Raw genomic sequence first — 17696 nt, forward strand, 5'->3', positions numbered from 1 at the left:
ATGCAAAAATCCTTAACAAAATACTAGCTAACCAAATGCAACAAGATATTGAAAAGATAATCCACCATGATCAAGTGCATTTCATACCAGGGATGAATAAAGTCAATAAATGTGATACACCACATAAACAGAATTAAAAACAAAAAAATCACGTGATCATCTCAACAGATGCATTTGACAAAATCCAGCATCCATTTTTGATGAAAAAACATTAGAGAAAATCTCGCATGCATTCTTGATGAAAACTCTCAGCAAAATCGGCATAAAAGGGCCATACCTCAATGTGATAAAAGCCATCTATGACAAACCCACAGCCAACATAATACTGAATGGGGAAAAGTTGAAATAATTCCCTCTAAGAATCAGCACAAGAGAAGGATACCCACTCTCACCTCTTCTATTTGACATAGTACTGGAAGTCCTAGCCAGAGCAATCAGACAAGAGAAAGAAATAAAGGGCATCCAAGTCAGTAAAGAGGAAGTCAAACTGTTGCTGCTTGCTTATGATATAATTGTATACCTAGAAAATCCTAAAGACTTCTCCAAAATGCTCCTAGAACTGATAAAATAATTCATCAAAATTTCCGGATACTAAATTAATGCACGCAAAGCAGTAGCTCTCCTATACAGCCACAGCAACCAAACTGAGAATTAAATAAAAAACTCGACTCCTTTTACAATAGCTGTCAAAAAAAAAAAAAAACCCTTAGGGATATACCTTACTAAGGAGGTGAAGGAGATCCTCTACAAGAAAAACTACAAAGCACTGCTGAAAGAAATCATAGGTGACACAAACAAATGGAAACACATCCCATGCTCAGGGATGGATAGAATCAATATTGTGAAAATGACCATATTGCCAAAAGTAATCTACAAATTCAATGCAATTCTCATCAAAATACCATCATCATTCTTCACAGAACTAGAAAAAACATCCTAAAATTCATATGGAACCACCAAAGAGCCCACATAGCCAAAGCAAGACTAAGCAAAAAGTACTAATCTGGAGGTACAAACAGTTTTGGTGACTATGGCCTTATAGTATAGTTGGAAATCAGATAATGTAATTTGTACAAATTACAAATCACAATTACATGATTTCCAACTATACTATAAGGTCATACTCACCAAAACAGCATGGTACTGGTATAAAAATAGGCACATAGACCAATGGAACAGAATAGAGAACCCAGAAATAAACCTAAATATTTACAGTCAACTGCTCTTCAACAAGGTAAACAAAAACATAAAGTAGGGAAAGGACACCCTATTCAACAAATTCTGTTGGCATCATTGGCAAACCACATGAAGGAAAATGAATCTGGATTTTCCTCTCTCACCTTATACAAAAATCAGCTCAAGATGGATCAAGGACTTAAATATGCAGTGGGAAACTATAAAAATTCTGCAAGATAAAATTGAAAAAACTCTTCTGGACATTGGCTTACGCAAAGATTTCATGACCAAGAACCCAAAAAACAGATGCAATAAAAACAAAGATAAATAGCTGGGACTTAATTAAACTAAAAACCTTTTGCATGGCATAAGGAACAGTCAACAGAGTAAACAGAAAACCCACAGAGTGGGAGAAAATCTTCACCATCTATGCATCTGACAAAGGACTAATGTCTAGAATCTACAATGAACTCAAACAAATTAGCAAGGAAAAAAACAAACAATCCCATCAAAAGTGGGCTAAGGACATGAATAGACAATTCTCAAAAGAAGATATACAAATGGCCAACAAACATATGAAAAAATGCTCAACATCACTAATTATCAGGGAAATGCAAATCAAAACCACAATGCAATACAACCTTACTCCTGCAAGAATGGCCGTAATCGAAAAATAGATGTTAGCGTGGACGTGGTGAACAGGGAACACTTCTACACCACTGGTGGGAATGTAAACTAGTACAACCACAAAGCAGTGTGGAGATTCATTAAGTAACTAAAAGTAGAACTAGTAATCCCACTGTTAGGTATCTACCCAGAGGAAAAGAAGTCATTATACAAAAAAGATATTTGCTGATACATGTTTATAGTAGCACAATTTGCAATTGCAAAAATGTGGAACCAGCCCTAATACCCATCAATCAACAAGTGGATAAATAAACTGTAGTGTATATACACAATGAAATACTACTCAGCCCTAAAAAAGAATGAATTAATAGCATTCACAGCAGCTTGGATGGGATTGGAGACTATTATTCTAAGTGAAGTAACTCAGGAATGGAAAACCAAACATCGTATGTTCTCACTCATCAGTGGGAACTAAGCTATAAGGATGCAAAGGCATAAGAATGAAACAATGGGCCTTGGAGACTCAGGGGGAAAGGGTGAGAAAGAGGAGTGAGGGATAAAAGACTACAAATTTGGTTTCAGTGTATAATGCTTGGGAGATACATGCAGCAAAATCTCACAAATCACCACTAACTAAAGAACCCGCTCATGTAACCAAATCCCACTTGTTCCCCCAAAACCTGTGGAATAACAAAATTTTTAAAAGGTTGCTTTGAAAGACAAAACAATTTCCTATCGAAATAATATTGTTTAAATAGGAAATCCCTGAAATGTGGGATTTAGTATGTCAGTATTAACAAGCTGATAATCTTAAATGGTAACCTACATATCCTCCAAATTTATTACCCAATCCGAAATGATAGCCATTAAACAAGAAAATTATTTAAGATTAATAGACTAGATACTGTTTCTCAGGAGATATGTATGTTAACCTATCTCAAGTTCACAATTCTAATCAAGAAATAAAGATATTCCTCACCTCTGTGAGAAGCATCTATCTACCACGTGTTCACAAATTTAGTTTGTTCTCTATTAATGAATGAGAGTGTTCAGCTCAAAGCTCTAAATTTTGGGGGATTGTGTGTGTGTGAATTATATGTCATCATCATTTTTTCCTAGAAAAAATGATTTAGTAAGCAATATTATGTCTATGACATTTGTTAAAAATGCACCTTATATAGAAAATCAAAGTTGATAATGCTTAGCAAAGTTTAAAGTTTAAAAAAAAAGAAAGTTTAGTGGGAAAGGTTGTGAAAACATTCCTAAGTACTAAAGTAATACACATAATTTTGCAATCATCTATCAATATATTTTTATCAATACCAAAAAAATTAATAGAAGCCAAAGAGCTTGCTCCCCAAGTCAATATATGGCCTATACTTATGTTTAAAATATGCAAATATTATTAGAAATCCATGTAAATGTAACCAATATTTCAGTTTCCCCCTAAATGCTTGTCATGTAAGTTAAAAGAATTTGGCACTGGAAAAAGAGCAAAAATATTCACTGTAATTAATACAATTACTTTATGAATTTTTCTCTTTCAGAGTATATAAAGTGTATTCAAATGGTACTGAAAGGACTTCAATAATTTTGCTGCATTCTTAATTTCAGAATACTTTTAGAAATTGCCAATCTAACAACTAATTACAAGGTATTTTCTAATCGTTAATTTAATCTGTCCTACTTCAAATTCATGTAAAAATACATATCTCCCAAGGCTGGTACAAAGTTTCATGTCCTTATTTTAAAGTATTTTCATTATATTGTCTGTTAGGCTATTAAAGAAAAAAATAGGTGGTCTGTATCCTTTCTCACAATTAGCTCTAAGCTTTGATGGAGAGTAAAAGTATGACTCTTCCTAAAACTGATTTGCTTAATATACAGTTTCTAGTATATTGGAAATTAAGCATAGTTCAAAATTAAAATAGCACATCTTGTTTCAAGAGGTTGAAGAGGAATATCTTCTTTAAATCATATTTTTCAAGTTAAATCACAAGCATCTTACTTATAGAAGGCTTAACAACAATTTCATAATCTTCACTTCCTCTTGCATCATTATGCTTATGTCTTTTACCTCCATATCCTTCATACTAAAACTTTCTCATTCTTTAACACTTAGTACGCTATTATTTACATAATTGTTTTTCTTCTATCCCCCAGAAGAAATGAAATGTTCATATTTCATATTGTCAAAATGCTTTCAACATAATTCTACAAATCATCTTTTTAAATTTTTATTGTGTCTGTAGCAATGGAGGTTCAGTTTGAAACTAGGGAATACTGGCCAGGCACAGCGGCTCACGCCTGTAATCCCAGCACTTTTGGAGGCTAAGTGGTGGGTGGATCACCTGAGGTTAGGAGTTCGAGACCAGCCTGACCAACATGGTGAAACCTTATCTCTACTCAAAATACAAAAAATAGCCAGGTGTGGTGGCACATGCCTATAATCCAAGCTACTCTGGAGGCTGAGGCAGGAGAATTGTTTGACCCTGGGAAGTGGACATTGCAGTGAGCTGAGACTGTGCCATTGCACTCAGCCTGGGCAACAAGAGCAAAACTCTGGAAAGAAAGAAAGAAAGAGAGAGAGGGAGGGAGGGAGGGAGGGAAGGAGAGAGAGAGAGAGAGAGAGAAAGAAAGAAAACTAAGGAATGCCACATTGTCCAAGGTCTTTGATGAAATGATTACCAAGAGAGAAAAGAAGAATATTAATACATAGAAATTAATTATACTTTTGTTAGCTTTAGGAAGATAAGACTAAGAAAAGAATTACAAGGATGAGAAAACTATGATTCTGTTACACAGCTGTGCATATTCACAAAAAGGAAGGTAATGCCAGTTTGATTTTCATTTCAGCTTCTCAGCTTCTCATTTTAAGGAAGTAAGCTAAAAATCTCAAATGAAAGTGTTTTGGAAAATTAGTGTTCTACATTCACTTGATTTGCACTGTTGTCCTTTTTATTTAAGAATTTCACTACCTACCCAAAACAGAAAAATAGAAATGTGAAAGGCAACATATGATTCATGATCATAAGAGGAAATCATGAGATGGGACTTCAGAACAGTGGAGTGATGATATCTGTAATTTTGCTGCTCCATAAGGGCAACAGAAACACTAGGAAAATTTTTCAAAGTCAGTGTTTATAGAACTTTGAAAACTAACCTAAGACTTGAAAAAATAAAGGAGTATTTATTCAATAAAAACTGCTGAACCTCCAAAATAATAGTAGAATTTGTCACACTACAACTAGTATTTTATCTTCCATTCCCACATCCAGCTTCATAGTGCCCTTGAAAACCAGTAGACTTGCAACCAAGGTAGTTGTAAAAAACACCTGTCTTCCAACTTGCACAGGGAGAAGACAGGGTTGGGATGTCCTCTACAGAACATTGTGACTTTTTGACATGTATTTCAGCTTCTATAAGAATCTTCATAAACAGAGCATTGCTTTTATTTGATCTGACTCTGAGCCCAATTCCCTTAGGACATTTGTTGAAAACAATTAATGGCAACTGCTTAACTTCACAGTTGCTTGAGATTGCAATATCAGTAGTGAAAAATACAGCCTTGTCAAAAATTTAAAAGAAAAATCTGGAGTACAGGATGTCCATAGTTGGCTTTAAAAAGCTCTAACATAATTCTTGAGATCCAGAAGGATTTGCACATGTACAGGCCTGTGTGAATGTCCAAGAAATTCATGAGGCGGCCCCAATCTCTAAACTCTGGCTGATTTTAAGGACCTGAGCAAGTAGAAAATAAATGATAAGATAGATTTATAGACTGCTGGAGTGTTGAAGCTGTGTCCAAATACACAGTCCCACATCCCCCTATGAAGGATGGAAGACATGCTCGTTAAAGGTATTTAAGGAACTCTCTGGTAAGCATTAGCTGACCATTTCACTACCTGAGCAGAAACCCTCAGGATATATAGACCTTAGAAAATTAGAACAGGAAAGTTATTAAACAAACAGTGACACCACAAATTAATCCTTAAAACAGCAACACCAGCAAATCTTGAGGTGAAGCGTATATTTGTTTTATTTTTATGGTTGTTACAATATATTATCTAAAATATCCAATTTTTAACAGAAAATTACAAGACATAAAAATAAACAGAAAAATATGGCTTATATACAGGAAAAGAGTAGTCAATTGAAACTGTATTTTAGGAGCTTAGATGTTGGATTTATTATAGAAAGACTTTAAAATGGCTATTATAAATATGTTCCAAGACTAAAAGAAAAAATATCTAAAGAATTTAAAAACTGGATGACACCAATGTCTCACTGAAAAAGAATATTAAAGAATATTAATAAAGGGATAGATATTATAAAAAAGAGCTAAATGGAAATTCTGAAGTTTAAAGGTATAAAAACTGAAATGAAAATTTCACTAGATGGTCTCAAAAGTAGATTTGAACTGTCAGAGAAAATATCGGTTAGCTATTTTGCAATAGGTCAATTAAAATTATTCATTCTTAGGAACAGAAATTTTTTAAAAGAATAAAAAAAAAACAGATTTTGATGTTCATTCTCTTCAGGGAATGGCAGGGCACCATTTAACATAACGACATACTCATAGTGCAATCCCAGAAGGAGAGAGAAGAGAGAGAAAATCACAAGGAACACTTGAAAAAATCATGACCAATACTTTCTAAATTTTGAGTAGTTAAAAAATTGTGGTGCACACACGCACACATACCCACACACACAAACACTGTAATACTATTCAGCCATACAAAATAGTTAAATCTTGTCTTTTGCAGCAACATGGATGGAACTGCATTTTAAGTGAAACAACTTAGAATTAGAAAGTCAAATACCACATGTTCTCACTTTACAATGGGAGCCAAATAAAGTGGACACATGGATATAGAGTGCGGAATCATAGTATTAGAGACTGGGAAATGCAGGAGAGTGAGAGGGGGTGAGGGATGAGATATAACTTAATGGATACAATATATACTATTCCACTGATGATTATACTGAAAGCCTAGATTTCACCACCACAAAATGTATCCATGTAACAAAACTGCACTTGTACCTTCTAAATTTATACAAATAAAAACATTTAAAAATAAGCAAATAATTTGGATAAACATATCATCAGAGATGGTAAACAAATGGCCAATAATCACATGTAAATATGTTCAACATCTTTAGTCATTAAAGAAAGAAAAGCAACACCACAGAGCAATTCACCTGACACTCACTAAAATAGCCAAAATCAAAAAAAGATGGTAACTTTCACACATTGCCAATGGAAATGTAATATAGTGCAATCTATTTCAAAAACTGTGTGGCAATCCTCAAAATGTTAAACATAGAGTTACCTTACAACCCAGCAATTCCACATACAGATATGTGCTCCCCCAAAATAAAGAAGATATATATCCACATAAATATTTGTTCAGAAATACTGTTAGCAGCATTGTTGGTAGTAGCCAAAAATGGAAACAACCACAAATTTGTATCAGCTGAATAAACAAAGATGAGTTGTATCACATATGAAATATTGGTTATCAAAATTAAAGTAATTATATGTCCCTCAAAATTGAAAATTGTATACGAAGTGAAATAATACAGTCACAAAAGAGTATATATTGTTTGATTATATTTATTTATTTGAAATGTGAAGACTTGGAAATCCCATAGAGACATAAAGTAGATTGATATTTGCCTAGAATTGTGGTTGGGAATAATGAGTGTACTACTCATGGTTCCAGGGGTTTCACTTAGAGGTAATAAAAATGTTCTAAAATTAAATTGTGTTGATGGTTATGTAACTTTGTAAACACAATAAAGTCGGTGTATTGTAAACTTTGAAAGGTTAATTTTCTGTTATGTGAATTATATCTTAATAAAGCTATTTTTAAAAAGTATCAAGCTGGGGGCGGTGGTTCATGCTTGTAATCCCAACACTTTGGGAGGTCATGGCAGGAGGATTGCTTGAGGGCTGGAAAATATAGCGAGACCCCATCTCTACAAAAATTAAAAAAGATAATTATCCAGGTGTGGTGCTGCATGCCTGTATTGCAGCTACTTGGGAGGCTGAGGCGGAAGGATCACTTGAGCCCAGGAGTTGAATGCTGCAGTGAGCTATGATCACACTACTGCACTCCAGCCTGGGTGACAGAGTGAGACCCTGTCTTCCAAAAAAAAAAAAAATGTCAAATGTACTTGGTAATTAAAATAGTTACATAATAATGGTTACACAAATAGTAATTATAGTTTTGAAGAAAAATAATTCTAGTTTATAAACTTTGATTTTTTTTTTTTTGAGACAGGATCTCTCTGTTACCCAGCCTTGAGTGCAGTGCCCTGATCACAGCTCAGCTCACTGCAGTCTCGATCTCCTGTGCTCAAATGATCCTTCCACCTCTGCCTCCTGAGTATCTGGGACCACAGGTGTGCGCCACCACATCCAGTTATTCTATTTTTTTATATTTTGTAGAGACGGGGTTTCACCATGTTGCCCAGGTTGGTCTTGAACTCCTGAGCTAAAGCAACCTGCCTGCCTCAGCCTCCCAAAATGCTGGAATTACAGGCATGAGCCACTGTGGCCTGCCTGAATTATCTTTTTTTACAAAACTTATTTTGGCATATACTCAAAATCTGGAAAAAATATATTATTTAGCAGACATATTTTAGAATTAGCTTATCCTCGAGCATTCATTGCTTTTTGCCAATATGTTGATGAGTACTCCCATTAGGGAATAAGAACCTTAGATCACATTAATGATTTATTTTCTAAAAAAATTAGTAAGAATTTTTTTGAAATATATATGCAATTTAAAACACTTATCAAATGTGCTTATATGCCATAATTTTTTTCTTAAGGGGCACCAATATTGATTATAGAGAAATGAAATTCTGACTGGTACTAAAATAGATTGATCATATGGTAAATTATAATTTTATAACTCTTATTGTTGATATATAATAATAATGTATAAATCCCACATCAATTTAGCACATGTTTATTATAGTAAATTTACATTTTTGAAGCTGTTTTTTATAAAATCTTCTGGATAATATTTTACAAATGAAAATTAAATATTTAAAACATGTCAAAAAGCATTTTTGTGCCAATGATTTAATGTCATTATATTTTTGTCTGTCCATGAAATATATGATTTTAAACAAAATGTATGGCACTTTTTAACATCTAAGAAAACTTAATTTGGATTTTTATTTATAGAACATTTACTTTTTTTCAAAAACAAAGATGTGAGATAAGAAATATTTCTTATTCCAAATGCCTTTCTCATTTGACAATGTATCTATAGCAGAGATATCTAACTCATGTGAAGGTTTGTAAGTGTGTCCCTAAGATGGCATGTTCTCTGCCCTTTAGGTAAATAGTGGGACTGAGTGGGTGTTGAGTTTTTCATGGGGTTCCACCAAAAGCAACCCTCGGTTTTTATCCATTGAACTATTTAAATATTATCATTTTTAATGAATGATATAGAAAATATTAGGATGGTGATACATTAAGATAGGCTATTAACATATAAATCATCATATCCGAAATATCAGGATATAATGATAACATATAAACACGCACAAACACACACAATTTGCATTTTAAGACAAAACTCTTGGTCGTCTATGGTATACAATCTTTGTATTGAAACTGACATTCACATTTTTACTAAATATTTTATATTTTCTTGTGTGGTACAAAAAACTATATTCTATACATCTACTAGAAGTAAAAACATAAGGGTATATTTATAGAAAAATAAAGATCATATTTTTTAACAAAGGACTATATACAACATGCATTTGTACTATTATATATTTCAGAAATATATATTCATATCCAATTTATACACTGGGGTCACATTTCATAAATTATGATTATAATGCTTTTAAACATTAACAAAATATTTCAAAATATCAAATTATACTCAGTATTTGAAATAATGAAAAAACATTTTCTGAAGAATAGTTCATTTCAAAACTGTTAATCCAAATGAAATATAATCTATACTCATGTTCTTCACACATATATTTAAACTATAAAAAGAAATACCTGTTAGCCTTTGTTAGGGTTAATCCTGAATTGAACACATGTTGAACAATATGGTAGCAACAGGAAATGATCCTTTACAAAAAACAATATGATTTTCTTGAACAAGCTATATACAATTAGCAATAAGCAATGTGTGTATATATATATGTGTGTGTGTGTGTATACACTAACACATACACATATATGTATATATACTTATATATATACTTACATATATAAGTATATACATACACACATATACACATATATGTATAAGTATATATACATATATGTGTATGTGTTTGTGTATGTATATACACATATATACACACACATATATATACACACATTGCTTATTGCTAATTGTACATAGCTTGTTCAAGAAAATCATGTTGCTTTTACATGATTTTCTATATATATATGTATATATACACGTTGTTCATATATATATATATTTTACCATTTTCCCTTAAATTCCCTTTTTTCTTACTCTTTTCCAGGCCCTACCTCCTTCCAAAAATACATTTCTTAAGTACTGTACTATGAAGCAAATACTACATGAAGACTAAACAACGGTTATATTAATATGATTCTGAAATCAGGGGAAGTAACTAACCAAGAATGAAATAAACCTACCAGAAATAAAAAATAGTGCAAAAAATCTTTTAAGAAATTTGGTTAAATAATATTATTTTAAAGAAAACAGGCACAGTTGTAAAGCTTCAGCAATGTTTTAAAAAAGTGTTGACATTTCTTTATTGTCTCTTTATTATTTCTTCCACTGTTCGCCCCTCAACCTCCTTAAATGTAGCAATTCTATCTAGGCTTTAATTTGCTGTATACAGATAAATATATATATGATTAACAACAATATTATTGGGCTAGAATAACCCCTGTTTTCTTTTTAAATCTAAAAATCCACTGACTGACATGAACAATAGCAACAGAGAAAAATCAATTGGCCTATGAACCTTTGCAACCAGGATCTGCATTGTGAATGCTGTGTAGTGTGTGTCATTTCAAATGAAGTCTGTCTGATTAGATGATTCATGACCCCCATTTGTAAATCAGACTGCAGTGGCTGGAATATGTGAAAGGTTATTCTTGGTCTCTAATTTGTAGCTGTGTAAAGTGAAAGCCATTGTTTTATTTTTCTTCCAAGCAAAAGAGTTTATTAGAGAAAGTACAATTATTACAATGCCTATAATTAGGGGTATAAGTAATACACATATTAGAATGATTCACAATGCATTAGCTTTGTTTAATTCTGATTTTGTGGGAAGAAATTTTAAGTAGAACCCAACAAGTTGGAAAACTGACAGGTATGGGGGAGTTAGGAGCTGATTAGCTTTTAGATCATTGTGTCAGGAATATGATTCATATGGGAAAAATGGAAATTTGCTTTAGTTACATAGAGGAAGGCCAATGCAAAAATTTAGGTGAAATACATCATTTTATAAGATGTTGATCATTGATATACCACTCCAAAAAAAGTTTCATAAGTTTTGACATTGTTCATTTAAAAATACATATTTATTATATTTTATGTAACTGATATAATGTATAGCTCATGATAATATGACAAATTTTGTCTACATGTATCAAAAGATTAAATATAAATAATAAAATTTAGTCTTAGTATAATTAAATTAAATGTTATTTATGTGTATATATACACATAAACTCATATACTGCTATACCCATTTTGGTCTATGAATTATATATACATATATAATACATTATATATAATATATGCATTACATATTATATATAATATATAGTATATATATACTGTGCTAAGCATGTGTTGAATGGTTTATATATATATGTAATGGTTTATATATATATATATGTATATATACAGAGAGAGCTATTTATTTTTTCCAAGTTCCAAACAGGGATGCAAGGCTGGTTCAATATACGCAAATCAATAAATGTAATCCAGCATATAAACAGAACCAAAGACAAAAACCACATGATTATCTCAATAGATGCAGAAAAGGCCTTTGACAAAATTCAACAACGCTTCATGCTAAAACCTCTCAATAAATTAGGTATTGATGGGACGTATCTCAAAATAATAAGAGCTATGTATGACAAACCCACAGCCAATATCATACTGAATGGGCAAAAACTGGAAGCATTCCCTTTGAAAACTGGCACAAGACAGGGATGCCCTATCTCACCACTCCTATTCAAAATAGTGTTGGAAGTTCTGGCCAGAGCAATTGGGCAGGAGAAGGAAATAAAGGGTATTCAATTAGGAAAAGAGGAAGTCAAATTGTCCCTGTTTGCAGACGACATGATTGTATATCTAGAAAACCCCATTGTCTCAGCCCAAAATCTCCTTAAGCTGATAAGCAACTTCAGCAAAGTCTCAGGATACATAATCAATGTACAAAAATCACAAGCATTCTTATACACCAACAGCAGACAAACAGAGAGCCAAATCATGAGTGAACTCCCATTCACAATTGCTTCAAAGAGAATAAAATACCTAGGAATCCAACTTACAAGGGACATGAAGGACCTCTTCAAGGAGAGCTACAAACCACTGCTCAAGGAAATAAAAGAGGATACAAACAAATGGAAGAACATTCCATGCTCATGGGTAGGAAGAATCAATATCGTCAAAATGGCCATACTGCCCAAGGTAATTTATAGATTCAATGCCATCCCCATCAAGCTACCAATGACTTTCTTCACAGAATTGGAAAAAACTACTTTAAAGTTCATATGGAACCAAAAAACAGCCTGCATCGCCAAGTCAATCCTAAACCAAAAGAACAAAGCTGGAGGCATAACACTACCTGACTTCAAACTATACTACAAGGCTACAGTAACCAAAACAGCATGGTACTGGTACCAAAACAGAGATATAGATCAATGGAACAGAACAGAGCCCTCAGAAATAACGCCGCATATCTACAACTATCTGATCTTTGACAAACCTGAGAAAAACAAGCAATGGGGAAAGGATTCCCTATTTAATGAATAGTGCTGGGTAAACTGGCTAGCCATATGTAGAAAGCTGAAACTGGATCCCTTCCTTACACCTTATACAAAAATCAATTCAAGATGGATTAAAGACTTAAACGTTAGACCTAAAACCATAAAAACCCTAGAAGAAAACCTAGGCATTACCATTCAGGACATAGGCATGGGCAAGGACTTCATGTCTAAAACACCAAAAACAATGGCAACAAAAGCCAAAATTGACAAATGGGATCTAATTAAACTAAAGAGCTTCTGCACAGCAAAAGAAACTACTATCAGAGTGAACAGGCAACCTACAAAATGGGAGAAAATTTTCGCAACCTACTCATCTGACAAAGGGCTAATATCCAGAATCTACAATGAACTCAAACAAATTTACAAGAAAAAAACAACCCCATCAAAAAGTGGGTGAAGGACATGAACAGACACTTCTCAAAAGAAGACATTTATGCAGCCAAAAAACACATGAAAAAATGCTCTCCATCACTGGCCATCAGAGAAATGCAAATCAAAACCACAATGAGATACCATCTCACACCAGTTAGAATGGCAATCATTAAAAAGTCAGGAAACAACAGGTGCTGGAGAGGATGTGGAGAAATAGGAACACTTTTACACTGTTGGTGGGACTGTAAACTAGTTCAATCATTGTGGAAGTCAGTGTGGTGATTCCTCAGGCATCTAGAACTAGAAATTCCATTTGACCCAGCCATCCCATTACTGTGTATATACCCAAAGGACTATAAATCATGCTGCTATAAAGACACATGCACACATATGTTTATTGTGGCATTATTCACAATAGCAAAGACTTGGAACCAACCCAAATGTCCAACAATGATAGACTGGATTAAGAAAAGGTGGCACATATACACCATGGAATACTATGCAGCCATAAAAAATGATGAGTTCATGTCCTTTGTAGGGACATGGATGAAACTGGAAATCATCATTCTCAGTAAACTATTGCAAGAACAAAAAACCAAACACCGCATATTCTCACTCATAGGTGGGAATTGAACAATGAGAACACATGGACACAGGAAGGGGATCATCACACTCTGGGGACTGTTGTGGGGTGGGGGAGGGGGGAGGGATAGCACTGGGGATATACCTAATGCTAGATGACGAGTTAGTGGGTGCAGTGCACCAGCATGGCACATGTTTACATATGTAACTAACCTGCACGTTGTGCACATGTACCCTAAAACCTAAAGTATAATAATAATAAATAAATAAATAAATAAATAAAAGAAAAAAAAAAGATTTGTTGGAAGACCAGATTGCGTTTGAGTAAGAAAGATAGAATTGAATACTAAGACCTAAAGAACTTCAAATAAAAACCATTAGATATTCTGTCTTAGTTTAGTTTGGAGGGCCAATAAGACATTGTGGATTAAGGAAAGTTTAATTTTGGAGTTAAATCTCCTCGAATATGAATTCGAATACCACACGTTGTATAACAATAGTAAAATTAACCTTTCTGAGTCTAAATTTATTCATCGATTAAGTGAATACTAGAATTACACTGTCATAAAGTTATTCTGAGGAATAAACAATAGAAAGTTTGTAAATGCATACCAAAGTTCAAGGTACTAAATAAATACTAAGCACTAATAAATATTTAAGCACTGCATAAATCTTTACTGCCATTATTATAAACTTTTATGTTTTTAATTTTCTAATTAGAGTTAAATCAAGCAAGTATGCAGCGATAAAGTGACCAAATACTTATCGGGCTAAAGTTATGAACTGTGCTAAGCATGTTTTGAATGGTTTAGAATTTTTTTCATATAAGTAAAGCATATTTCTAATAACATTTTAAGTGCAAGAGACAGATTAATTTATTTAACAAGATTTTTAGCATCTTTTATATACTAGGCATAGTGTGAAATACTGAGGATAAAATAGTCATAAAAATAGTTCTTACCTTAATGGAGCTTATAATCTGGAATATCAGATATTAATCAAATAATTACAGAGTAAATGCAAATTTTTACATGATGGAAATGTACGTGATATTTTCTTAATGATTAAGAATTTGACCAAGTCAGAGAGGTCAGCTAGGTTTACAGGAAGATAATAATTACATTGCCATTTTTTTTACTTCTGGTTACAATAATTAATACTTAACATACGAAAAACTTTAAAATAAAGAATGTACAGAAAATTTCTCCTTAATAGGTGAGGCTATTTCAGTTTACTTTGAAAAGCAAAATAAACTGTAATTTGTAAATAAAAATTAATATATACAGATAAACAGTGTTGTAGGAAATATACTTGGATATGACTTTTAAATGACAAAAACTCAATTTTTCCTTCCGTATGTGACAGGGTTTTCTGTGACGAATTTTCAATAAGTTCATTTATCATACAATTTAATCATTTTTAAATTGAAGTATTGCTTGGGCGCTCCATGAAATAAACCTGAATGTTTATATCTTATCCAGATTTTTAAAGAAATGGTTGATATGAACATGATTTCATTTAAGGGAAGTGAGGTGATTATAAAAGTAACTTACATGAGAAATGTTACCTATGTAATTATTTGCCTTCCCAATATATAAATTTGTAGCTATATACTGGACTATAATGAAATAAATCATAAAACCAAATGGCATGCTGAGTTGCATACTACAGTGTATTGGTAGGCAGGGATGTGTTGTGTTTAAGTATTTCTGTCCAGTGAAGATAAGCAAGCACTTTCTCTATCTCTGAAAGCCAACTATTCTCTTTCTCTGCAGAGAGAGAGGGCATGGATTTTGAATTCAAGACTTAAAGGAATATGATGCATTATTTTCTTTCTAAATTTCCTTCATAAGTAAACTTTAAAAATTAATAATGCTTCCTAATCTTTTTTAATAACTTCACTGGATTTGTATTAAGGAAATTAACCCCGATAAATGCTTACATTCCTCATGAGTATGTGCAGCAAATATATATTTTAAAAGGACACATGTAAAGATGGGATAAAAACATAGTTATTATTATTCTCACTCCTTAAAGTCAAGGCTACCTAAAATGGGCAGTTTATGTGATTCGCCAGCATACAGCCTGAAAGAGAAAGTGTATTTTGTTACTTGGGATTGAGAGTCATTGGTCAAAATGATAAACGTTGAAATGTGATAATAAACGTTCTTTTCCTCCTGCCCAATCCTTGTGACCAACTGTGGCAACATCTGTATTCACTCTCAGTCAGTATGTAGCCAGTGAAAACATACGAATAAAACTGAACTAAATGAAAAAAATGGACTCCCTTATTTTTCTCCTTTATTAAAACTTCTTCTGGGGTGTTGGTGGAAGTAAAGGATAACATTTTTTTTTTCTCGGTAATTTGGAAGCACCTAAGAGTATTGTTTCAGCAAGATTTACAATTTAAATCCTCCTCAAACTTTATTAAAATGATGGACTCTAGTTCTGGGAGTTGAGGTGTAGACAGGTATGAAACAATAGAAATTGAATTCTTTAAAAAATATGCCTTCCCTATTTGTTTTCTGCTTTGGTTTGGATTTAAAGGAGCTAGTACCTGATGCCTCTATTTCACAGCAGAGTTTGGGATTAGGCAGATGAAAATGTATCACCATTTTATTGATAAACACCAGATTGGAGAATATGGTTTCAGGCTGTTAATGAAGTAGACTTGGGACAAGGCTACCAGGGAAGAAATTTTAGTTTCAGGGCAAATACAATGGGATATGTGCCTCAAATTTGTCCAAAGTGAGAAAAACAGAGACTAAATCCCTATTCTTAAATTAGATTCCATCAAGCTATAAATATGAATCAATGGTTATAATTCACCAATTGTGTTATTCAGTACTTTTATTCTGTGGAGGTGTGTGAGAAATGGGCAATAGAAAAAGAATGCTGACATCAAACGCATCCTTAAGGACACCAACCTAATGACACCTCTCTCCTTTTGTTACAGACCCTAACTAGTACTTCCACATCCACTCTTACTTTCTTTATGTGTAAATTTTTTTTTAATAAAAATTTAATCTAGGGATAATTTTAGATATACAGAAAAGTTGCAAAGAAAGTGCAGAGAGTTCCTGAAGACACTTTAGTCACATTTACCTATTATTAACAGTTTATAGAATGGTGTATTTGTCAAAGCAAGGAGATTAACACTGGCATCATACTATTAACTAAACAAATGTTAGTCAATTTTCACTGTTTTTCACTAACATCCTTGTGTTGTTCCAGCATCAAATACTTTTATATATTTGCTTAAAAAACAATTTTAAAATGTAGATTTTGTTATTATTTAGGTATGATGAGGCCAACGTATCAGGAGACAATTGCCACTGAGAAGATAGTTCCTTACTCACACTTCCCAAGAGGAGTGTCCATTCCACAGCATGCAAGATCACAAGGAGAGGCACCAGGGTCAGTCAGGAAGCAGATGGAGCCAGGGAAAGCATTGCAAGATCCCTCATTGTTTAGAGGAAGAAATAAACAAGGCAGGATAAGCAGACTAAGCAGGTTTAGGTTAATTTGAATAATATCAGCAGGCTCTGGGGTGTGGAGTATCCCTCTAATTGTCTGGTACCTGGTCCTGGGGAATTAGGAAAATAAAATAGTGACCCAAATGTGAAAGCCCTGTAAGAGCCTGATAAGAGATGTTTGGGCTATGAGCTTCAGATTTGTTGGTTTGCATATGGAAGGTGAACTCCTGAGTGAGTAAGCTAACCACAGAAGGGCAGTCCCTCTGACGTCAACAAGGCCCCAAGATGTCAGAATAAAAAGCATCGGGATAAAAAGGCATTCTTAATACAAATACAGACACCACATTCTATTTAGCCCTCTTGTCTTTTTCACATTACAGCTAGAGTGCTATGAAACATAGTTTAAAAGGCATTCTTTGATCTATGTATACTCT

The 17696-nt window shown here is 33.2% G+C and overlaps 1 long non-coding RNA gene across 2 annotated transcripts in view; it reads left to right on the forward strand.

The window, feature by feature from the left end:
* Nucleotides 1-10487, forward strand: part of LOC129058076 (uncharacterized) — a 30106-nt gene extending 19619 nt beyond the window's left edge. Inside the window, exons 6-8 of one of the 2 annotated variants that reach the window (XR_008522922.1) lie at nucleotides 3351-3457; nucleotides 8091-8211; nucleotides 10321-10487. This is a non-coding gene — a long non-coding RNA (uncharacterized LOC129058076). The remainder of the gene's footprint in view (nucleotides 1-3350; nucleotides 3458-8090; nucleotides 8212-10320) is intronic. The other variant, XR_008522921.1, reaches the window with a different exon arrangement.
* Nucleotides 10488-17696: the final 7209 nt, after the last annotated feature.

Source organism: Pongo abelii, chromosome 11 (assembly GCF_028885655.2).
Source record: "Pongo abelii isolate AG06213 chromosome 11, NHGRI_mPonAbe1-v2.0_pri, whole genome shotgun sequence".
Classification (NCBI taxonomy): Eukaryota; Metazoa; Chordata; class Mammalia; order Primates; family Hominidae; genus Pongo; species Pongo abelii.